At 36.5% G+C, this 26414-nt stretch overlaps 1 long non-coding RNA gene across 1 annotated transcript; it reads left to right on the top strand.

Annotated features, from left to right (window-relative positions):
• Positions 1–4765: 4765 nt before the first annotated feature.
• On the top strand, positions 4766–25631 carry LOC124083711 (uncharacterized). Its single transcript, XR_006848893.2, has 2 exons — positions 4766–4877; positions 25052–25631. It is a non-coding gene; the product is annotated as an uncharacterized LOC124083711 (long non-coding RNA).
• The last annotated feature ends 783 nt before the right edge of the window (positions 25632–26414 follow it).

The raw sequence follows: 26414 nt of genomic DNA, 5'->3' as shown, positions 1-26414 counted from the left end.
GAATATCTGGTAGGGGCATTTTATATTATTATCCTGTCATAAGACAGAAAACTCTTTCCTGGTACCTAAAGCAAAATTAATTCCATTCCCCAGAATATCTGAAGTTTAGATGTATCTTTTTTTTTTTTTCTCACGGAGGATCATAGCATTTTACAACTGGAAGAAACTTAATGGAAATTTCACTTAATTTATGTATTTAACAGATGAGCAGGCTAATGGTTAAAAAAATTAAGTGTTTTTCCAGCTATTTCAGGAACTGAAGTGTGGGGCTGGAAAACAGCTTTCCTAATTCTGACTCGAATGTTCCTAAACATAGTCTTCCTAAACACACACAAAAATAGTGAGCAATATTGCTGCTCAACAGCAAGTTCTAAAACATAGGTCCAGAGCAGAGCATGAAAGGGGGGCTGTGTCTTAGTGGAATGAGAGCCCATCCAGGCATGCCCATATCCCAGATGCTGCTGTGTGAAGGGGCTGTGGATAAAAGGAGAAGATAAGACATTGAGGTGGTGGTGGGGGAGAAAGGACCAGAACCCAAATCAGAAAATAGCAGGTGGAGGAGCAGCGAGAAAGATCTAAAGGGCACGCATGAAACCTGACCTTGCCAAGATTTTGGGTAAAAACCAAAAACAAGCAAATGAGTTCAGGACAGCTTAGCAATCCCAGCCAGCCTGAGGGCATCCAGAAATGACATCAATTCAAGGAAGGGCATGGAATTCCTGCTGTCATCTTCTGAGAAAATCTCAAGTAGCAGGTCGTAATTCTGAGGTCAACACACTCAGATTTTCCCCAATTTGGTTCTTGTTTCTCCAGTATTCCGTGATGCTTTTCTATGCTGTTATAGGATGTTTGGACATTTCGCTTGGATGGTTGCAGGCAAACTGTTTTAGTCAGCTTCTTTGCTGCTGTGACCAAAAGACCTGACAACAATTTTAAGGAGGAAAAGTCTATTTTGGAGCTTATTTTTTCAGAGGTCTCAGTCCACTGATGGCCTACTCCATTGGTCAGGACCTGAGGGGAGGCAGATCATCAGGGCAGAAGTGTGTGGCAGAGGAAAGCAGCTGGGTACATCACACCAAGAAGCAGAGGGAGAGAGCTTTGCTCACCACAGACAAAATGTGTATCCCAAGGGTGGACTCCTAGGGACTCACCTTCTGCACACCCTACCTGCCTATAGTTACCACTCTGTTAATCCCTACAGGGGATTAATGCACTGATTGGGTTAAGGCTCTCATAACCCAGTCATTTCACCTCTAATCTTTCTTGCATTGTATCACACGTGAGCTTTTGGAGAGCACCTCATATCTAAACCATCACACAAGCTTCTCTGCTTTTCCTGGGCATGATGACTATCCTGTGGGTTGGGGCTCCCGGGAGACTGGTTGTGACTCCAAACAAGGGCTTGACAGGATTAAGATATGTTATTTTGTGCTAGGGATGTAGATCAGTGGTAGGGTGTGTGCTTAACATGCATGAAGTCCTAGGTTTGGAAAAAAATTAATTTTCTTTTTTTTTCTTTCTGTCTTCTGCTCCTTTTCTCTTTATTCTCTCTTTGCCTTGTAATTGTGGAGTAAGATTATCTAAATTCCTTGAAAATTTCCCAATATGGCTAAAACTCACTCTTTTGTTGACTAACTGGTTTAAATTACTGTCTTAGTCCATTTTGTGTTTCTATAACAAAATACCTGAGGCTAGACACTGTGAAAAGGTCTATTTGGCTCATGAGTTATTTTAGCTGGAAGGTGGAAACAGCATGGTGCTAGTGTCTTGGGGAAGCCACCTTTGGTTGCATCGCGCCTTTGTGAAGGAGAAAGGGAAATGGCCATGTGCAGAAGGGTCCAAGGCATGAGACCTAACCCACTTTAAGAGACAAGCATTAATCCATTCTTGGGGGTGTGGTCCCCATGACCTAACTACCTTCCACCAGGCCCCACCACTTTAAGGTCCCACCATCTCAGCCCCGCCATACTGGGGACCAAGCTTCCCCCACATGAACCTTTGAGGGATAAACTTTGCTAAAAATCTAGCAATTGCTTTGCATCTTTCCTTTTTCCCCTTTAGACAGAAGGGTTTCTGTCTACTCTGGAGATGAGGAATGGAGGGGTGTGGGTCATGGTACCAGGGAAAATAAACTTTTTACAAATGAAAAGCTAAAATTTGACCCCATAGTTCTCTCTGTAGGTTTAATGACACACACACACACACACACACACACACACACACACACACAAGGAATGCAGCTTATGGAATTCTCCTTCCCAAAAGCCTGAACTTGGAGGCATACAAGGGAGCAGACATAGGAAGAATAACAGGCTAGTCCTTCACAATATCATGCCAGCATATAGACATTATTATCAATTTCTGAGTAAAGAATAACTATTTAAAGCTAAACTTCACATTATTTTTCCAATACTTTGCTGATTCTGATTTTGTCCATAAAGTCAAAGCTTATCAATGGATCTTGTGTTGAATGAATTCACTGACATGGTCAAGGCTTTTAGTTTGAACCTATTAATAGAATCTCCTTTCCTTGACCTTCAACTCCATCTTTCAGATATTTTATACTTGTTAGAGTCTCTGAAGCAGAGGCTGGTGGAGTGGAAAGGCATTAGATTGAAGATAAAGGCAGAGTTTGAAAGGAGTAGGAGTTGATGTAGGCTCCTGATCAACACTGGGAGAGCCTGAAAAATGGTAGCTAGTAAAGACTTGAAGGGTCCTAGAGGGCTTCCTGGAGGAGATGGTATATAAGATAAGTTAGGATGATGAAGGGCATAACCTGGTGTCATTCTGTTTAAGAACAACTTCTTAATCCAAGACTGAGAGCCATGGTACTGGTCACATGTGGGCTCTTTTAGAAAGTTAATCAATTAAGATATAGAAGAATGCAACTGGAAATTATAAATAAAGCAATAAAAATGAGTTTATTAGGAGAGTTGGCATGTACTGCCAATGCCAAGAGTTCAGCACTTTGGAATGTATGTGAACTGCCTCAGCCTTGGAACCTCCCACCTCGTATGTGTTTAACTTCTAGAGCACCATCTATAGTAACTCAACTAGAGTGATCTTGTCAGTTCAAACTATGAAATTGCAGGTGTTAGGAAGTAGAAGGCTTAGCCTGAGTCAGGGGTTGGCCCCTATAGCTGGGAGGGTCATAATGCAGGAAAGCTACCATGAAATCATTTCACCCATGAGTCAAAACCTTTCATCTTTCATAAAGGAGAATGCATGTGAGCTGTTCAGCTACCGCAAACCATACCTACTCAGAGCCCTGCTTAAGATACCTTGATTCTGTCCCTGCAGGGCCAAATCACAGGTTGCTGGGACTCCCCTCCCTCCCTAGGAGATCATGAAATTTGAATTTCTATATTTAACAAGATTTTTTTTTTTTTGTTCTGGGGATGAAATTCAAGGGCACTCGACCACTGAACCACACCTCTAACCCTATTTTGTATTTTACTTAGAGACAGGGTCTTACTGAGTTGCTTAGCACCTTGCTTTTCCTGAGGCTGGCTTTGAATTTGCAATCCTCCTGCCTTAGCTTCCTGAGTTTCTGGGATTACAGGCATGCGCCACAACGCCCAGCTATATTTAACAAGATTTTAAATGATGCTTAAGCTGCTGGTCAGGAAACCATACTTTTAGAACCACTAACATATGAAGCAATAACTTTGTAAAAATTCTGTAAAAATAAATATTCCTCATGAGAAGTATTAGGAGTGTATGGCATAAGCATTCAGTGGCCACTCAGCTAATATAGCAAAAATAAAATAATATTCATTTCCAGTGGGAAGAGAGTACAGAAGGGGTCTATGCCCTAGGTTACCTTGAATATAGCCATCTCAAGTAAACTTATTCCTTTTGATAAATATGGAATATTATATGAATAATTATATAGAGTTTAATATTTACACTCTTATCAGGGATTTCCTTTCAATGCATTCACAAAGAAATTTTTAAAAAAATCTATCATTAGACCCCAAGTCCCAGTTTTTGTTTAAGGAACACAAGTTACCAGTGAGTGAAGGAAGAGGGAGAGGAAAGTCCTGAGTACAGGTTCCCTGATCGGAATTCCCAGTGGGACAGCTGTGGCAGGGAGGAGCTATAACAGTCAGTGTTCAACCAGAAGTAGGACCAGAAGGAGGGGAAGAGTACATGCAGCACAGATCTCCAGGGCACAGGCCTAAACTGTTATCTACAGGTGGTATTTCTTCTTTCAGGGAAGCTTCAGACAAGCTTTTCAAAGCCTTCTAACTGTTAAAGCCAGACCTACCCAGACTATCCTGGATAATCAACCTTCGGTAAAGTCAACTGAGTAGGGACTTTAATTAAATCTGTAAAATCCTTTGACAGCTGCATCCTGATTAGTGTTTGATTGTGGCTCAGTCCCATTGACACATCAGAAAACCATTACCAGGGAATGGACTCTACTGAGAAAGAAATTACCAGGAAGGTGCCACAGTGGTTTTGAGGTCAGGAACACAAACCTCTCCACTTTACAATTTTGAGTGTACTCTGTACTTAGGAAGTGTCTCCTAATAGACTTGGAGAGGAAGAGAGGGGGAAAAAAGCCTTTAATAATGGTTTCTGCAAGTGTGTGAAAGCTAGATGTGAGGAGGGAAAGTTGCTTTCAGGAACTGGGGGCTGGCTCACCTTTAAAACGAAAATCAGCTGGCTCCGGCAGAGTGGAATTGCAGCCTTTCCCTGCATGATAATTTGCACTGGTGAATTTATAACTAGCCTGCCAGGGGAGACACTGAAGACAAAGGTTCTGTCTTAGCACATCAGCAGCATAGACTTGGACGGCAGGCAAGGCGGATGAGCCTTAGTGGAAAATTACCTGCCCTTTGGTCTCTGAGTGTGTGATCAGAGTTGGACAGGTAGGTGGGTTGTTTATTTAGCATAGCATAAAAAGATTTTGGGTCTGATGAAGGTTCTGTGGGCTGCTAAAGATCCAGCCTTCATTTAAAAGTCCATGATTGGCAAGGAATCAATCACTTAGGAATGTCAGGTAAACTCCTAAGAACTTGGAGCCTGATTTTATTTCCATCTCAGACAGTCGGATTAATGCAGCAGTCATGGCAGCCAGAGTGGATAATTGTGTGTTCAGTAAGAGTCCACCCTAAGAGGCTGCTATGAGCTGAGTGGTTTACGGATAAATGCTATGATTGAAGGACAGGAGGAAATGCTACTTACATAATGTATGCCTTTCAGAGAAAAACCACCTGCGAAGGGTGGAGTCCATATGAAAACCCCAAATTATAGCACAGGTGAAGGAAAATAATCCAGCAGGTTTGGAGTATTGGAAAATGTACTTCTCTGCCTTCCCTTTCAAAGCCATCTTCTTGGTCCTTTGTAATGTAGCCTCCCAACACCACTGAAATGCTTTATGGGTGCCCAGACGCTTTCTGAAATCTTACCTTCAGGTTTTTGGAGTATAAAGAATCTTTTTCTCCCCAACTTCCTTCTTTTAAAACATACCGGTCCTATGTATAATTCTCTCATACATCTATTTTCTATGATCTGAATTCTGAGAGATGCTCTGATAATATGGCGCTGTCTCTGGAATTCACCCATTGTTGGTGGGTCATAGAATATAATACTGAGCTCCAGCTTGGTATGGAAATTGAGCTGCCTCCCTGCCATCCCATTTCTTTCCTGAAGAGAAAGGTTATAATGCAGATACTTCCTGGGAAAGAGAACTGATTATTTTGGCTATTTGTGATGTGGTTTGTTGCCCATTCTAGAATAGATAGTTGTTGTTGTAGGTTTATTTTTAATGTTTTTGTTATTGTTCCTGCACACCTGAGTTTCATATCCAGTACATTTATAAACAGGATGTTGCTTACAGGTTTATTTTTCAATACCTAAGAAAATGATACTAAAACCAAGGCTCATAAAGTTATGTGAGTTTCCCAGGATCACACAGTCTTGGGGATTTAGTATGAGCACTTAATTCACAGAAATGAATAGCTCCTTGTGGGCTGCCAGGCAGTGGGATGCATGAAAGGCGATTGCAACAGCTGGGGGCCCTTTCTGTTAAACCTTATATCACATAAACATGCAATCACTGATCTGTGCCTCAGTAGACTTGCTCTATTGGTCATTACAAAGCGGCATTGCACTAATAGAAAACTAGAATGCACTAATAGAAAACTAGAATGCATTTACTGCAGTATGCAGTGTTCCTTAATTTTATCACCTTTTGAATTTACTAGGTGTTCAGTGTTTAATTGATACGTAGGTCAATAAAATTTCTACCGATGCATGTGATCTTGGATAATTCATTGATGTCTCTGAGTACTGGGGTCTCTTATAAAATGGACAGGCTAAACAAGATTGTCTTTCAACTCTTAAGGTTCTGTGATATCTTTCAGCTCTTTGTGGTTCAAGATGTAACATCCATGGGAAGAAAGACCCACAATAGATGGTTTGGCTCTTCTGGGAAAATACAAAATTAACAATCATTTCAACAGAATTTTTAGCATCCCTAAACAATCAAGTATGCCAAACAGTATTTATGCATGAGCAAAGTCCTGTCTTGTCACTGCGGGCAGTTAAGGTCATTATCTTCAAGTGGTATTAATATCATCACAGAGAGAACTGCTGCTTTTGGTCTTTTCTAAGCGATTTAAATCATCCTAGTGGGGTTTATAATTCTACTTCAAAAAACGACTCACAATAAGATAAAGTTCAGAGGCTCCAAAATTACCATAAGAGAGGAGAAAGGAATGTGTAGCAAATCCACAAGTTAATGAGGTGCCTGATGTGGGCATTATTTGCTAAGAAAAATGGTCTCCATGAATGATGCTGATTCTGAACTTCAGTGGAATGAGGAGAGTCCTGCAGCTAATCCCCCAGAGGACCCGTTGACGAGCCTCACCTGTGCACTGCAGTTTCTCTTCCAGCTGCGGTTGTTTATGTTCTCTGCCCAGCTCTCTCCCCAGGCTCTTCCTAGGTACAGATCTTCCTTATGCTCCCTGTCCTGCAACAACTCTTTTATTGGTATTTTTTATATTGCTAAGGACTGTGGGAAGTAATATGTGAATTGACAAAAGTTACAAATCTTGGAGAAAGAATCTCAAAATACACTGATATGCTTGTCTTTAGAATTTCCTTAACTGTAAACAGGGCTGGTGGCCTTCTTTGCAGACTCCTTCCATGGATGTTACCTATTTTTTTTTCTTTGTGTGTGTGTATGTTTTTTTTTTTTTTTTGTCAGTTCTGTTTATGTTGAGCACTAGCTTAGCATATTCAGAAGCCAACCTAGGGTCAATGAGTCTGGTGCTCTTAGTACCTGGACTATGTTTTTTTTTTCTGTTTTTCTTTCTGATATCCCTTCATTAATGTGTGTGTGTGTGTGTGTGTGTGTGTGTGTATATATATATATATATATATGAATGAATGATAGAACCATGAACCTGTGGGCACCTTACCACTGAGATACATCCCCAGCCCTTTTTATTTTTATTTTGAGACAGGGTCTCATTAACTTTCTGAGAGTCTCACTAAGTTGTCAAGGCTAGTCTCAAACTTGAGATACTCCTGCCTCAGCCTCCTGAGTTGCTGGGATTTTAGTCATGCACCACCACAACTCCTGGCTCCTTCACTAACCTTTGAGCTAATTTGCTTTGGTGACATTTAGTATGAATGGCATGTCCAAAGGTGAGGTGACCTTTATATTTGGGTTGATTTTTTGGCTTATTATTATCTCTGTTAGCCTTTATTCTTGGAAATGCCAAATTCTTTCTTTCTGGTTCCTAGTTCTCATTTGTGCAGATTAAAGTGCTCTATAAATCAGTAGAACTTCAGATGCGTGGTTCTTTCTGGTGGTGTGCTGGTAAATGTCCAAACTAGCTCTTAGAAGAAGGAAAATCTGACTTGTAACATTTGCTAGTTTCTATGGTGTAAATACTCCCACTGTGGTTGATGGGAAACCTCACATGATGCCACTGAACTGCAGTTGGGAAGAAGCACACATGATAGCTCTCACTAGCTGGCTCTAGCACCTCGGTAATCAAGGTCTTAAATTTAAGTAATGTAATGGTGTGACTCACTACATGGAAAAAAGCAACTGTATTCCTTCTCATCAATGCTTTTATAAAGTCAATTTGTTATTTCCTCCTCTCATCCTTTGATGAAATCCCAGGAAGATCTCATGGTTTCTCTAGTGAGTTTTTAACATGAAAGCATCCATTCAAATCTAATACACTGCTCATTCAAGTTAAAACTTCTTCCCTATTCCAGTTTGCACTTGCTCTAATCTGTCAATCTGCTATCAAGTGGAACACCACGCACAGTTACCAATGATCCCAACCACTTGGAAAATAGCAAAGGTCAGCACTATGCCAACCTCCCGCAGTAGATGTTCCTAAACTTCGGCCCACTACTGAGTCTGGGTATCAGAATTGCTAAGGAAATCATAACACAGTCAAGCACAAATGAAAAAGCCATTTGACTCGGAGAAAAGACATCAGCTCCAAAAACGCATTGGTCTCATTGCTAGTGGGTCCCTAGCAGCAGATATAGAACGAGTGGACTTCATATACCTCTCGTCATTGCACTAGAAGGACCCTCACCTTCCCCGTGGAGTTTGAAATACTGAAAGCTGGGCATGTGTCTGAGGGCCATTGACATACCTGCTTCAGGTGAACAAAGGAGTATACATTGAGCTTGAAAGGAGGAAAGATACCCCACACATGGGATAAGCTCTGCAGACTGGTGGGCTCTTCATCTCTTAGTAAGTGTTTTAGTCAACTTTTTTGCTGCTATGACCAAAAGACCTGAGAAGAACAATGTAGAGAAGGAAAAGTTTATTTGGGCCTAACTGTTTCAGAGGTCTCAGTCCATAGAAGGTGGACTCCATAGCTTTAGATCTGAGGTGAGGAAGAGCAGTATGGCTGAAGGACGTGGCAGAGGAGACCATCTCAAGAAATGGCAACAAGGAATCAGGGAGAGCTCTGCTTATTAGGGACAAAATATAAACCGCAAAGACATGTACACAGTGACCCACCTCCTACAGCCACACCCTCCATGGCTGCTGTTACTGTTAAGGTGTGATTCTAAAATTTTAAATGAGAAATTGAAGAAAAGACAAAGGGTTTATTCTGGCCAGGGCCAAGGGAGCAGAAAGCAGACAGTTCTGCAGTCCAAGACAGTGAATGCAGGTGGAGGGGCCATTGAAACAGGAAAACAACAAAGGAGCCGGTGGGAGAGGCAAGCACCACCATAAGTTGTAACAGTGGAAAGTACCAACTAACAGAACATTCTTAGAATTCACATTTCTTGTATCTGCTCAGAACAGCTCCAGAGTTTAAAGACATTGTGGTCAGGGTGCAAATGAGTGAGGGTGTCAGCTCCTATGCAAGTGGGCTCATGAGGAAAGGGGGGTGTGCAATTCTGTGCTGTTGAGATGTCTGAGCAGAATGGAGTCAGCCTGACTTAACTTTCAACTCAGACCATAACGTAACCCCTAGTTAATCCATTATTAACACACTGATTAGGTTAAGGCTCTCGTAACCCAATCGTTTCACCTCTAATCTATCTTTCATTGTCTCACTCATGAGATTTGGGGACACCTCATATCTAAACCATAACAGCAAGGAAGTATTCTAGACCCAAGGCCCATTCTTATTGGGCCAAGCATTGAGATTGCCTCTCTTCATGTCCCTTACTTGTGATGGTTCAACTTAATGATTCTTTACTACACTGGTGTGAAAGCAATACACATTCAGTAGAAACTGTGCTTGAATTTTGAATTTCGGTACTTTCCTGGGAGGGCACTACGTAGTGCAATATTTTCTCATGATGTTGGAGAGGAGCAATGAGCTGCAGCTCCCAACTCAGTCCATAATCAGGAGGGGAAACAACTGATACTCTGTAGTGTAGTTGTGTCATTAAGCTATGATATTTGGTAGGTTTGGCTGAGTGCATTTTCCACTTACAACACTTTCAATTTTCAATGGTGTTATTGGCATATAAAATCTGTAGCTATAGAGGGCACTGGCAGGTGGGAGGGAAGGTCATTTTCCTGCTTCCTCTTCTTATAGCATATTTCATAGCTTCTTTGGAGATGCCTGACCTAGGACTTCCAGTTCCAGTGATTTGGCAAGGAGATTCCTCTAACAGCTGTTTCTTACTACCCCCACCCCATCCAATATCCTAGGTCTCAATGCCCATATCTAGTTTCTTTATTCACTTTTGTCTTGCTCAACATCAGACATCATGGCTGACTACCAGTAAGATCCTTCTGTCTTTGCCTTCCAGCAGCCAGCTACAATTAGTCTCTCCCCTTTAGACTTTTGAGTGTAACTAGTATCTTCCCTGACATTTAAGGAACACATGTCCCCTGAATGGGTCCCTCAAAGTCACTTTTCCTTCACTATAAGTGAGGAAGTTAAGTGCTACCACCTGGAATGTTTGCAGCATTCCTTAGTGTCCACTATCTTTAACCTCCTTGTGAGGGTCACCTTTCAAAGATGTCTTCCCTTTGAACTAATAATTCCATCCCTGGGAATCAATCCTGAGAACCTAGTTCCTAATAATAGAAAAGCTTTCTGCTCAAAGATATTCTTTTCATCCCCTTTTAGCTTTCTCTATTATGACCTGGCAGGGGAGAGACTGGCAAAACCTGCTAGAACTGGTTTAAGCCTCACTTATTTTGGAAACCTTATGTGGATGTCACTCTGCAATTACAAGGGTACTTGGTAGGTGATGTTCTCCTTCTACAGCCTCAGGTGAAATTGTGAGATTGGAAGGGTTACATTTTAATATTCTGCTACATATCTGGATCCACCAATGAGTTCTTCATTAAGTTTGTATTCCCTGTGTTCCTTTACTTGACCAGACTAACACCCTTTGCTGACTTGTTGTATTTCACAATTATTTTCCAGTAGCAGCCTTCTGTAGTGCATCAGCCTTCTGTAGTGCATACCACATATATTGGCTTTTGGATGTAGGTAAAAATGTCTCCCCACAATCCCATCTTTTCCCCATATTTTGGCCCATATCCTAGGGTTGCCAAAATAAATTTTTGTTGTTGTTGTAAATTAACTCTGATATTGAGATTATTAAAATGAATTCTGACATAGTGGGTTATAACCATGTATATTTTATATATGTCAGAATTCATAATAAATTAAAACAAGAATATTTTCTACAGACCCCATCCTAAATATAAACATAATAAGGATGTGAATGTGTTAAGGACGTCTCTGAAATTGTACTTTTGATTTTAGGAATTCATATGGTTCCAACAAATGGCATTTTATATGTAATATCACAAATGAATTTCATTTTAAGCACTTTTTATATACGGAACTTGTGAAGTACAAAAGAATCTTTAATTTTATACCAGGACACTTCACATTTTAGGGAGAATTATCACTGATTTTACTTGAAATTATTTGTCTTTTGAGAACATTGAAAAATTCAGTTATCTTTAGATTAATTAACTTGTAAGCTCTGGATTATATATCTATCAATACAGAATGTTCAGTCAATTTGGTGCTATTTTAAACCTTTGTAACAGTGTTATAAATCTATGAAGGAATGAAACAAATGATAGTATTAGACACTTCAAATATATTGGGATTATATTATGCAAACATATTAAGTACATCATACTTAAATGATGTTTATTTATATATTACATATGGGTTACATTGTAATGTATTTTTATTAGAAAGCTTAAATAAACCCATGAAAAACTATTTAACTTTTAAAACATTAAATTATGGAGCTGAATGTACATTAAACAAAATATTTGAATAGCTTTTCTCAGTATTCCTATTAACTACCATGATTATACAATATAATAAAATAGAAAGTATATGAACATAAAAACAAATCTAAAATTATTAGAAATAACCTGAAAACTAAATAAGCAGGACTCACATTAAAAAAATAACATTAGCAAATGACCTAAAATAAAAGCTTACCAAATAAAAGACATTAGTCATTTGTTGCATTAAATATCATAAAATTATTAATTTGTCTGGATTTGTCATTTTAATATAATTATTCAAAGTTCTAGTGGGATTCTTTTGACAGAAACTTTGTAAAAAAGTAATAAAGGGCTGGGGATGTGGCTCAAGTGGTAGCCCGCTTGCCTGGTATGCGCAGTCACTGGGTTAGATCCTCAGCATCACATACAAATAAAATAAAGATGTTGTGTCCACTGAAAACTAAAAAATAAATATTAAAAAATTCTCTCTTTCTTTCTCTCTCTCTCTCTCTATAAAAAAGTAATAAAACTTTGTTAAAATAGTAATTTTTCCTAAAAATATATTAATGAAGAGCTGTATTACACGTTAGGAAGTGTCATGAAGCTAGGGGAGTGCAACAGGTTGGTCACTGGAACAGACAGCTCAGACGCACTCTGTATGTGCCCACTTCCATGTGTGCTAGAGGGGGACCATAGCAAACGGTTATAGGAAGTAGTATATAATAAGAGGCACTGGGACAACCGGCTGTTTATTAAAAATATACCTTTGGATTCTTATCATAATCCCCCCAAAATCTATGAGAACAAAATAAATTAATGTAAAAGCCATATATTTTCAAAAGTATAGAAGAAAATGATCCAATCTCTAGATGGGGAAAGAATTATGAAACTTAAAAACAGTAATGAGAGATAGGGGTCACGTTTCAGTCTTCTGTGCATGGATATCCAGTTTTTGCAGCACAGTTTATGGAAGTGATTGTCCTTTCTCCAATGTATGTTTTTGTTGAGAATCACTTGGCTGTAAAAGCCTGGGTTTATTTCTGGAATCTCCATTCTGTTCCATTGGCTCATTTGTCTGTTTTTATGCAGATAACATGCTGTCTCTGGAGTATGTCTTGAAATCAGGCACTGGGGTGCGTCCAGCTTCACTCTTTTGTTCAAGTTTGCTTTGGCTATGTGGTTTTGGTGCTGTTTTATTTTTTTTTTTATTTTTTTTTTGGCTTACATATGAATTTTAGGATTTTTTTCTTGTTCTGTGAAGAATGACTTTGGCATTTTGGTGAAGATTACACTGAATCTGTAGATTGCTTTGAGTAGTATGGACATTTTTAACAATATTAATTCTTCCAGTCCATGAACATGGGAGATCTTTCTGTCTTTTAGTGTCTCCAATTTCTTTCATTAGTGTTTTGTAATTTTTATTTCAGAGGTCTCTCACTTTCTCAGTAAAGCTTATTCCTAGGTTTGGTATGTTTGCTTTCTTGTTTATTTATTTATTTTGTAGCTATTGTCAAAGGGCTTGGTTTTACAATTTCTTTCTTACAAACTTGTTATTTCTGAATAGAAAAGCTGCTGATTTTTGCGTGTTGATTTTGTATGTGGTATTTTATTGAATTTATTATTTCTAGTCTGTTGGCATCCTTAGGTTTTTCTCTATTTAGAATCATATCATCTTCAAATAGAGATAATTTGATTCCTGCCATTCCTATTTGTATGCCTATTATTCTTTCTCTTGCTTAATTGCTCTGGCTAAAACTCCCAGTACTGTAAGAATGGTGCATATGTCAAAGGACTAAGTGTAAGACCTGACACTGAAACTATTTGAAGAAAACATAGGGAACACTTTAAGACTTTGGTAAAGGCAACGATTTCTGGATAGAACCCCCAAACACAGGAAACAAAATCCAATCCACAACAGATGTGATTATTTCAAACTAAAAACATCTGCACAACAAAGGAAGGAGTCACAGAGTGAAAAGACAACTATAAGATGGGAGAAAGTATTTGCCAACTCTTCATTCTACCAAGGGACAATATCCAGAGTATATAAGGACCCCAAAAAACTGAACAACAAAAACAAAACAAGTAATCCAGTTAAAAAAAATGGACAAATGAGCTGAATAGATACTTCTCAAAAGAAAAACACAAATGGCCAATAAATGTATGAATAAGTGCTCAATATCGTTAACCATTTGGAAGATGAAAATAAAAATTATAATGAGACACCATCTTACCCTAGTTATCATGAAGTTATTAAAAAGTTATTACAAAAAGAAAACAAAGATTCTAGAGACATTTGACCTACCCCAATTGAATCAGGAGGACATACACAATTTAAATAGATCAATCTCAAGCAATGAAATCAAAGACGCCATTAAAACCCTACCAACTAAGAAAAGCCCAGGACCAGACAGATTCTTAGCTGAAAGATTCTACAAGACCTTCAAAGGAAAATTAACACCAATACTTCTCAAATTATACCATAGAAATAGAAAAATGAGGGAACACTTTCAAACTCATTCTATGAGGCTAATATTACCCTGATACCAACACCAGACAAAGACACATCAAGGAAAGAAAACTTCAGACCAATATCCCTGATGAATATAGATGCAAAAATTCTCAATAAAATTCTGGTAAATTACATACAAAAATATATTAAAAAGATAGTGCTTTACGAATGCATTTGATTTATGGGTATTAACTTTATATCCTACAAATTTGCTGAATTCATTTATTAGTTCTAGAAGTGCAAGGGTGGTTCAACATATGGAAATCAATAAATGTAATCCGTCACATCCATAGACTCAAAGAAAAGATTGAGATATGATCATCTCAATAGATGCAGAAAAAACATTTTACGAAATACAGTGCTCCTTCAAGTTCAAAACACTAGAAAAACTAGGGATACCTCAACACTTTAAAAGCAACCTATGCTAAACCTAAGAACAACATCATTCTTTTTTTTTTATTGGTTGTTCAAAACATTACAAAGCTCTTGACATATCATATTTAGAACAACATCATTCTAAATGGAGAAAAATCTGAAGCATTCCTTCTAAGAACTGGAACAAAACAAGGATGCCCTGTTTCACTACTTTTATTCAATATTGTCCTTGAAACTCTACCCAAAACAATTAGATGGAAGAAAGAAATTAAAAGAATATAAATAGGAAAAGAAGAAGTCAATCTATAACTATTTGCTGATGACATGATTCTATATTTAGAAGATCCAAAAAGTTCCACCAGAAAACTTCTAGAACTAATAAATGAATTCAGCAAATTTGTAGGATTTAAAGTCAACACCCATAGATCAAATGCATTCCTATACAACTGTGATGAATCAACTGAAAGAGAAATTAGAAAAACTACCCCATTCAAAATTGCCTCCAAAAAATAAAATATTTGGGAATCAATCTAGCAAGAAGTGAAAGACCTCTACAGTGAAAACTACAGAACACTAAAGAAAGAAACTGAAGATGGGAATATCTCCCATGCTCTTGGGTAAGCAGAATTAACATTGACAACATGGCCATACTACCAAAAGCATTATACTGATTCAATACAATCCCTAATGAAATCCCAATGACATTTTTCATAGGAATAGAAAAAGCAATCATGAAATTCATTTGGAAAAATAAGAGACGCAGAATAGTCAAAGCAATCCTTAGCAGGAAAAGTAAAATAGGAGGCATCACAATACCAGACCTTAAATTATACTACAGAGTCATAGTAACAAAAAATGGCATGGTATTGGCACCAAAACAGATATGTAGACCAATGGCACAGAAGAGAGGACACAGACAAACCCACATAAATGCAATTATCTCTCGCAAAGGCGCCAAAATCATACAATGGAGAAAAGATAGCCTCTTCAATGAATGGTGCTGGGGAAATTGGACATCCATATGTAGCAAAATGAAATTAAACGCCCTGCACAAAAATCAACTCAAAGTGGATCAAGGACTTAGGCACTAGACCAGGGACCTTGTGCCTAATAGAAGAAAAAGTAGACCAAATCTCCACCATGTTGGCTTCCTTAACAAGACTCTTAAAGCACAAGAAGTAAAATTAAGAATCAATAAATGGGATGGAATCAAACTAAAAAGCTTCTTCTCAACAAAGGAATTGATCAATAATAACATGAAGAGAGAACCTACAGAATAAGAGAAAATCTTTACTACACACACCTCAGAGCATTAATCTCCAGCATATATAAAGAATTCAAAAACTTAACACCAAAAAATAAATAATCCAATCAATCAATGGGCTAGAAAACACTAGAAAAACTAGGGATACTTCAACATTTTAAAAGCAACTGAACAGACACTTCACATCAGAAGAAATATAATTGATCAACAAATACATGAAAAAAAATTCAACATCTCTAGTAATTAGAGAAATGCAAATCAAAACAACACTGAGATTTCATCTCATTCCAGTTAGAATGACAGTTATCAAGAATACAAGTAACAATAAATGTTGGCCAGGATGTGGGGACAAATGTACACTCATACATTGCTGGTGGGACTGCTAATTGGTACAACCATTCTGGAAAGCAGTATGGAGATTCCTCAGAAAACTTTGAATGGAACCACCATTTGATCCAGTCATTCCACTCCTAGGATTTTACCCAAAGGATTTAAAATCAGTACACTACAGTGATGCAGCCATATCAATGTTTATAACAGCTCAATTCACAATAGCTAAGCTGTGGAACCAACCTAGGTGCCCTTCAACAGATAAATAGATAAAGAAATTTGGTATATAAACACAATGGAATATTACTTAGCCTTAAAAAGAATAATATTATGGCATTTGCTGGTAAATGGATGGAACTGGAGAATGTTATGCTAAGCAAAATAAGCCAGTCCCCCCAAACCAAAGGTCAAATGTTTTTTTCTGATATATGGATATGAATTCACAATTATTGGGGGTGGGGAGAATAGAAGTACTTTGGATTAGACAGAAGGGAGTGAAGATAGGGTAGGAGGTATGGGGGTAGGAATGATAGTAGAATAAATCAAACATTATTACCCTATGTGCATATATGAATATATCCTTTGTAACTCTATATCATGTACAACCAGAAGAATGAGACATTATACTTCATTTATGTATGATATGTCAAAATGCATTCTACTGTTATGTCTAATTAATTAGAACAAATTTTAAAAAGTTAAAAAAAAAGGGGCTGGGGATGTGGCTCAAGTGGTGGCACGCTCGCCTGGCATGCGTGTGGCCTGGGTTCGATCCTCAGCACCACATACAAACAAAGATGTTGTGTCCGCCGAAAAAAAAAAAACTAAAAAATAAATATTAAAAAATTCTCTCTCTCTCTCTAAAAAAATAAACAGTTAAAAAAAAGAAAAGAAACAAAAATTCTGATGAGGATATGGGAAAAAAAAGAACTCTCATACACTGTTGGTAGAAATAGAAATTATAGCATTATGGAGAACAGTATGTTGATTCCTCAAAAACCTCAAAGCAGATCTACCCTATGATCCCATTGTCTTCCTTTTGGGTCTATATTCAAAGGAAATGAAGTCAGCATATCAAAGAGATACCTGGCCACCCATGCTTATTGTAGCACCATTCACAGTAACTTATTGTAGTGCCCATCAACAGACAAATAGATGAAGAAAATGTAGCATTCATATACTATAGAATATTATTTAGCTACAAAGAAGAATGAAATCCTGTCGTTTACAGCAAAATGCATAGAACTGGAAGACCATATATAAAGTGACATAAGTAAGACACAAAAAGACAAGTAGTTCACGTTTTCTCTCATGTGGAAGCTAAATTAAGACATCTTGAAAGTAGCTTAGTGATTACTAGATTGGGAAGGATGGCGGGAGGGTGAAAAAGGGAGGTTAATCAGTGTACACTGTATACATGCATGGGGATATCACACTGAATCTCTTTAATATGTTAATAAACACACATAAGTGAAGAATTTGCTTAAAAAGTAATGAAGAGAATAATAATGGTAAAGTGTTAATAATACAAGAATAAAACCTTAAGCCTGTGGAAAAAAAACCAAAGGGCAAGTATTTTGGAAATTTTTTGTATCATCTATGAGTCAGGTTCATTTTCTTTATTAAAAAAAACATTGAAGTCAGTAGTAATAGGCATTTTACCATGGAAGAGGATATGCAAAAGTCATTATCAGAAAATCATAAAAGATGAACAAAAACAAGTAAGTGAACATACGGAAACATTTTCAACACCATTGTCATCAAAGACTTACAAATTAAGATGATAATAAAATGTTATTTCTTCCCAGTAAATTAACAAACCTAATTTGGTTTTAATGAGACCACTTGCTCCCAGTGAGGTAAGGGTAGGATGGAATGAAGATATCCATACATTGTAAGGGTAGGCAGATTTTGCAAATCTTTTGGGAAAATATTTGGTAACATACCAAAAACCTTTGAATATTTCTTTTTCTTGAACTAATGACTCCATTCTTGTCACTCAACCTCAAAGAATTAAGCCCAAATTATGAGAAAGCATTCTACTTAAATTCTTTTCGTGAAATAATTTCAACATGCCACGTAATAAAATAATTAAATGAAGTCAGTTACCACCAATGAGATATTACATAGTTGTCTTAAAATGCTATTACAAGCAAAGTACAAGTGTAATTGTTGTCTGAAGTTTAAAATATGTCAGAAGTACTTTTACTACTTTTTCTGTTACAAAATATTTTCAGTCTCTTGAAATTCAAATATTTCTAAAAAGTTCTAAAAGACCTGCAAAGAATAAATAAATACAAAGTGAAAATAATTAAATTGCTTTTGCAAATGTTATAGTAGGAGTAATGTTGATGTTATAATATTTAGAAAGTAAGGCACTTTACATATATGTGTGAATCTGAATGTATACAAGTTCCATAATTTTAAAGAATGATCACAATTATGTAAAAACAAAAAGTAAAAAAAAAGGATAAAAAACCCCCAAATTCTATTTAGATAAGTGAAAAAAGAAAATGAATTCATTGATATCATTTTGCTGAGTGGGGGTACAGTTTTTTTCTTTCCATTTTGTTGTTGTTGTTGTTATTTTCCATAGTGAGCATGTATCACTTTTAGAATGGACTTTGTTTTCAAAGTTTTGAAAAGCAGTACACCCACACATAATGTTCTCCTCTATTGATTTACATACATGTGTGATTTTATTAAGCAGAAATCCATTAGCACAAAATTCACTTCCTATTACTGTTGTGACTTCAGGCAGTTATTAAGAATCCTTACCGCCTTAAAGAATATAAACCTATTTCTTTAGTTCTGCAGCTTGAGTTAAAAGGTGGAGTAAGTGCTAACATTTCGTTTTTAAGAAAGAACATCAATTTCTGTACAGGTTCTCTACCCAGCACTGAAAATGTCACTGGGAAATTGTAGTCCTTAACCGAAAAGCTTAAAATCTAAATTATATGGATGAATCAGTCTGGGCTCATGAATAATATGAAAAGTTCTTTTAATCGTAAAAAGACCTGGACAATGAAATGAATCACTTTGTGGTTGGCAATTTCTGCAGAAGATGAGATTCTCCCCCCGAGAAAAATTTGAAAGAATGAATGTTGTAGTTGGAAATCATTCCAACCATGTGGGAAAGAAATAGAGCTCTAAATAGGATGAAGAAAGGAGTTAGCAATTAGAAGATAGAGCCACAGACCAAAGGCAACAACAGAGACTGGAAAAACATCAACAGGGATTAAACATGGGAATCTGTAAACATTCTCTGAAGGTCATTACAAGCACAGAAAGACCTTACGCTCCATAGTGGATGGACCCATGTGATTTTCAGACATCTGAAAATGGACTGTGAAAAGAATTATCAGTGCCTTTGGATGTAAATAACTTTTTGCTACCATTTCAAAAATAGCATGAATAATTATTAGCAATAATGAGTAATAATCTTAAAATCCTCCAAATCTAGTCATTCTACCTGAAAAATATGGTTTTCACAACAGGTACCAAATACTTACACATTGGAGCAAGGTAAGGAGTGAAAATATAGTCAGTAAAATCTATTAATTGTCTATTGAGTACTAAGCATTTATAGGCATCATTATAATATTGAATCTTCACAGAAATATTACTGCTAGTTATTGCAATCACCCTTTTAATCAATGAAAAACAAATGAGGCTGAGATATGAAAAGAGAATTGGAGCTCATGTTTATTTGACCTCAGAGTATATGTTCATTCCATTATCTCTTTGGCAAGATGTGAAAAAAATTTTAATATGACTCTTGGTGTTGTTCATTTTGTAATATTGTCATCCAAAGAAGCTGTAACAGTTTACAACATTATTTTCTTTCTTCCCTTTTTTTTTTTGCAGGGTGAAGGGGGTGCTGGGGTCAAAGCCAAGGGTGCACTGAGCTTCATCCCTAGTCCTTTTTATTTTTTATTTTGAAACAAGGTCTTGCCAAATTGTGGGTGCATGCTTGTATTTCAAGTTTGCTTCAATATGAATATGTTTGATGCTTAGTAAGAATAAAAAGATTTTTGTTTGCTCTCAAATTGTTATCTAATTTCAATTTTAGGGCTAGGGCATTGTGGCCATTCTTATAAATTTTAATAAGAAACTATATGTTGTAGAAGTAAATGTTAAATATAGTTGATTCCAAATATAAGTCCTGGTCTACTGATTTTATTTTCTATTAAACTTTTTAAGTAAAGTTTTAAAATCTTACAATATAAAGTTTTTTATCTTTCCTTGTGTTGTTACTTGATACTTTACGCTTGAGAAATCATCATTCCTCTGTAGATACAACATTTCATCATTCTAATTGTTAAGAATTTGTTAAAAATAATTCTTTAATGGACCTTAAATTTATTTCAGGGGAAGATATAAAGATCTAAATTAGATGCTTTTAAAATTGGTATCCTTTATCAACATAATATATTAATAACCTTTCTTTTAACCACAGCTTCAAAAGTTTACTTTCCTAAATATTGTTTTTACAAAGCTTCTGTAATTTCTGATTGTTGTATTCTGCTCTGTCAATCTTTTTCTATATTTTACAATAGAAGTAAACTTTTTATAATTGTTGTTTTACAGTATGTTTTAATACCTAATAAAATTTAATTCTCCTAAGGTAGTACTTTACTTTTCCCATATTTTATAAACCAGTGATGCTCCTTTTTTCAATATTTCTGTTCTATTCCAATTATTCTAAATGTTCTTCGAAAATCCCTTTTAGAAATACGTTGTTATCCTCTCATTCCTCTGTACTTGGAATTTGAATGGGATTATTATACTTCTATAAATTGACTTTGATATAATATTGATGTATGAAGTTATAAATTGTAACTCTTCATTTATTAAGGATTTTCTTTGTTTCCTACTTATCCTTTCTCAGGATAAAAGTTCTGTTTAGTTTTTCATTAAGCTTGTTCATGAATATTTTTTAATTTTATTATTATTGAGAATAGGTTTATTTTATTATTTTCATTTAACTGCATTTTACTAAGACTTCTATGAATTTTTTGGATATACTCCCTTTCCTTTTCACTGTTATTTTATTACCTCTAATTAGTAATTTATCTTTAATGGCAGATTCATTTGGCTTTTTTAGCTATGCAATTATTCTCATTACAGATAATGATTTTCAGTTCCCAGTATTATTTTTATCTTACTTGAATCTTAATAATACTTATTATTATAATTATATTAGAGAAACAATTGTAGAAGAGACATCAATTAATTTGTCTTTTCTGTCCAACTTCCCTTTTTAACTGTTCTGCTTTGCAGATCTGGAAGTTCTGCTTGGTAGCTAAGCACTATATGAATGCTGCCCAGATAGAGCTGATTGGATTGAAAAAAATGGGCACATGACTCAGGAAAAACCAATCCATTGGCTGGTCAGTAATCAGACTAGGAATCAGATGGTGTTGGACTGCCTGTGTAAGGTCATGTATTATTGAAGCTGTGGTTCACACACACATCACACAAAATTTAAGAGAAAAGGAGAGACAGCCACCTCTCAACATGTTTCAGGTTCTTGTGGGGAAGCTGCTTTCCTTTTAGGTTTTAGATTCTAATATAACAAATCCTCCTTTTGTGAGGTTTCTGGTTTTAATAGGTTTCTGTTTCTCATAACCCAAAGTCATCCAACCAAATAATATTGATAATGGGTATCTGTATAGTTTTCTGGTGTTTAAAGAGAGAGCCACATGTGTTCTAACTTCTGTTTCAATAGACACAATTATAGTAATATTTTTATTACTTTAAAAATGTTTTTATTGAGTATTGAATTTTGTTAGACATACATGGGGCATCTGTTGAAAAGATCATAAGCAATTTTTTCTTATTTAATTATATATTGTATATTATATCTCTATAGATAACCAAATATATCAAGCTGTAAACTCAGGTTTCCTGGTATTTGGTCAAATTATCTTTTCATAATACAACACAAAAATGAGAATAGATAATATAGACAATATAAAAAACCAGAGATAAAAATCTTTCTTATATTTTTCTTAGGGGGCACCACACATTTATTAAGAAAGATGTATTTAATATATATGTGTGTATATATTAAGATGTACATGTTGAGTAGTATTGCTGAGTAGCATAATGGCCCCTTTGATCATCCTATCCCAAGGCCCTAATTCTGTCATGGTGTCTCAATTTCCCCTCTTATTAAATCTCGTCTTTTTATAATTTAAAAATATGTTTCAGATAAATAATTGCTTGCACCATGGCAGGGCAAGGTATGCTGAGGAGTATTTTCCTTATCCCTTAGGTTCAGTATTGCTGCTGAGGCATTGGGACTGGACACCTTCCCAGTGACACAAACAATACAGTCCTACGACTCAGTGCAACCCTCTTTGTAAATGTACTAATGGTTGACATTATCACTTGTCATCTCACTGAATCTTTTCCCTCCAGCTTTTTAATATAAAAAAGAGATGTATGTGAACAACCTCTCAACTGGAGACAATTCTCTTGGGAGCACATTTCCTTTTGTAAGAACTTAATTGATATTATTCCATCATCATCTGGCATTCATTATTATGGTGGAAAATATAAGGCTGGCATGATTTTTCTTTTTGTGTGTGATTTGCACCATCTCCTAGTTGTAATTCTTCACTATCAATGTTTGATAGTCTGGTAGAAGAGTATTAATATTGAGGCTCTTCTGTCATAATCATGATATGCTCCTTCTCTCTTATGTGTATATTTTTCCTGTATTATAACTTGTGACATATTCTTTCTCTTTTTTTGTTTTCAGCTTCATTTCTTGGATTCTCTAACCCAGGGACACCAATTCTTTTTAGGATGAATTGTTTTTGTCTTTCATAGAGCTTAGTTCCTTTCTAAATTATTGGCTTTTTTCCCCCTGTGTACACACTCACTGTCTTTATTTTCCATATGTTAGTAATTTTTATTTTTTTTTCATTCAGAAATGATGTTGATTTAAGCATCCATTCATTGTCTTAGCTATACAATCTCCTATGGAGAACAGTGACTTGGATCATGGTCTCTGACAGCCTGTGGCTGCACTTGTGCTGGGAACTTTCTGTGCAGGTCAAGATTGCCCAGTTGCTATGGTGATACATGCCTGAGGAAGCTCTGTGCAAAGGCACAGAACCATATCAGGCTGGACCCTAGGCTCAGACACCAGCTGCCAGGGATAAAGTATTCTGGGCATAACAAAATAACCACCATATCTTGCACATGCCATGACCTTCCAGCCTGTCTCCTTTGCAGAAACTTTCCCACAAATAACCTTTTAATGGTAAAAATCTATATAATAAACATGCTGTACTAGCTCCAGATCACTGTTCCTCCATCAGAGGATGATGTCCCATCTGTTCCCAGCTTCTTATAAGTGTGTATTTATCTTTTATTTTTATTTTTTATTTTTTTGGCACTAGGGATTGAACTCAGGGGCACTCAATCTGTAAGCCACATCCTCAGCCCTTTTTGTAGTTTTAATTTAGAGACAAGGTCTTGCTAAATTGCTTAGAACCTCGCTAAATTGCTTAGAACCTCGCTAAATTGCTGAGGCTGGGTTTACACTGGTGATCTTCCCGCCTCAGCTTCCCAAGCTGCTGGGATTACAGGCAAGCGCCACCACAACTGGCTATTTGTCTTTCTTAATTCCATATCACCCCTCTCTGGTTTCTGAGGTTCAGCTGTGCAGGTTGCAACAATCTCCCTTTTCATTTCACTCTCTCTGTTTTGTCATGTTACTATATAGACTTAATTATTAAATTATTTTATAGCATACTACAATCATGGAGGAATTTCCTTCTGTTTATTGAGTAAGTTTTGTTCAGGTTTAGTTTCTCATCTTTTTGATTTTTTGCTTCTTTTACTGTGCCTACCCTTTTGCTTTCACACAGTCCAATAAACATTCACTGTGTTTCTGTTCGGGTTTGGGGGTACTAGTAGATGAAGAATTTCAGGATGTTGTCAACTTGAGGACTCTCTTAGAATAGAACTGTGTCCAGGAGGAGGAAATGGTCAGGAATGTTGTGCTCATTTCCTCTACACAGGATTGCTCTAGCAATCCTGTATATTCCTAGTTAATCTTTTACCTTTTTGTTGGTTGTTTGAGCCCCCACACCCCCACCCCAACTTGCTTAGCTATCAGGGGAGGGAAATTCTATGTTACAGCTTAAATTTTATTACATTTACCCCTGTGAGAAGAGTATAAGCAAAGTCACACTGTGGAGGGATAAACACGTTCCAGGGTTGCTATGTGATATGCCTGTGGACTTCTAAATTAATACGTGGAAGGACCATAAATCAAGCCCATGTGTTTCCATTTCAGGCCATTGCTTTTTACATGAGACTTTCCTAAACACAAAGCCAATTAATTTCTTATTTGAACGGATACACACACATAAATGTTATTTCAATGTGCTTGATGTGTTTAAAGATATATAAGATGAAGGGACCTTTGGAAAAGAACTACAAGCTTACTTCTCTTTGTTCATCAGACACACTCACAGATAGCTGTGTGTAAAATTAAGTCCTTGAGATAAAATAAGATTTTGAGTTCAAAACTAGCCTCAGCAACAGCAAGGTGCTAAGCAACTCAGTGAGACCCTGTCTCTAAATAAATAAAAAAAAACAAAAAAACAACAAAAAAAAACAGGGCTGGGGATTCAGCTTAGTGGTTGAGTGCCCCTGAGTTCAATTTCTGGTGACTCCCCACCCCCGCAAAAAAAATTTAAAGCACAAAGCTGTGTTTGCTATTTACATATAAAATACTCCAAATATTAAGAAAATGTGAACATTATGTTAATATGTAAGATATTCCCAAAATTAAATATGCTTTTTTCTTTCTTTTTGTTTTTAGAGTAAAGCACATCAATATCAGAAGCCATCGCGAGGGTTTGTAAGGCCTCCCATGGAATGATGTAAGCCAGAATGAGGCATCTTTGTTGGTGGTTTATGGGAAGCTGAAGACTGGAGGAATGCCCTTGACAACACCGATATGTTCTAGCTCTACGATTCCGCTTTGAAGCCCGTTTTTCAAGTTTTTAGATTTTCACTTCTTAGAGCAGCACTACTTTCCCTCCCACCTTTATCCACATAACTCATGTGGATTCCAGCTTAAAAGCTGTGCAAAACAAAACAATCTTCCACAGCCAGGGTGCCTGACCGGCTGAAAATTGTGTCCGTGTGGACAGAGAGCATCCTGCTCCACGTGGTGGAGCACCACCCGTGCCTCAGTCTCTTTCATTGTTGACAAACCACAGTGATCATTCTGCATTATGGATTTATTTCTGTTTCCCCAAAGTCACTTTCTGTAAACGTTTATATGTTTGTCTCTCACTTCTTCTGGGCACAGGGACATTTATTGGTAAGAGTATGATAAGACTTAATGTGTTTTTAAAAATAAATAAATATAAAAAAATAAATAAATTATATATATATATATATATATATATATATATATATATATATATATATATATATATTTATCCATTCTTGATCCATATGTGGGTGTTACTGGATGTAATGTGTCATGTTCTGTGTTAATGCCTGAATCATACTTGGACATTCATGGCTTCATCTTATAGTTCATGATTCTTATGACATAAATATTGCCTAAGATGCTTGTGAAATACAGCAGGGATCCAGCCTTAGAAATTATGATTCAAAATTTACCAAATTCTACCATGTTCCTGTGTGGATATATCCCAATGAATCCTGATTTTTATCTGTTCGTAAAATTATAATTCACTAATTAGAATGATAATAGTAGTAATGGAGGGAGATCAGTAGAATAGATTGAGCAGATCAAGGGAGGGAAGAGGGGATGGGAAGGGAAGGTACTGGGGAGTGAGTTTGATCAAACTGTGTTATGTGCATCCATGAATATGGCATGATGGCTCTCACTATTACATATAATTTTAATGTACCAATAAAATGTAGGCAAAAATAGTTCTTGTAAGTGCTGGGAATGAATAAAATATGAAATAAAACAGAGAAATTATGATTTGAAAGTCTTTGGGGTGAGATATATAAACCTACATTTTAACAAACTCCCCAGCAAATTCTTGGGAAGGCAGTCTATATACTTTCAGAATCACCACTTTGCATCATTGAGTAGTTGGGACTTTATGAATGAAAAGCATTACTTCAGTCAGGGAATGAAACTTTTTTTCCTGTTTCACAGTAGCTTTAGTACATAGAAATCAGTTATAAAATGGTGC

Source organism: Marmota monax, unplaced genomic scaffold, assembly GCF_021218885.2.
Source record: "Marmota monax isolate L192 unplaced genomic scaffold, Marmota_monax_Labrador192_F-V1.1 WCK01_AAM20220418_F8-fsc00016, whole genome shotgun sequence".
Classification (NCBI taxonomy): domain Eukaryota; kingdom Metazoa; phylum Chordata; class Mammalia; order Rodentia; family Sciuridae; genus Marmota; species Marmota monax.
This window is presented reverse-complemented; position numbering and strand designations above follow the sequence as displayed.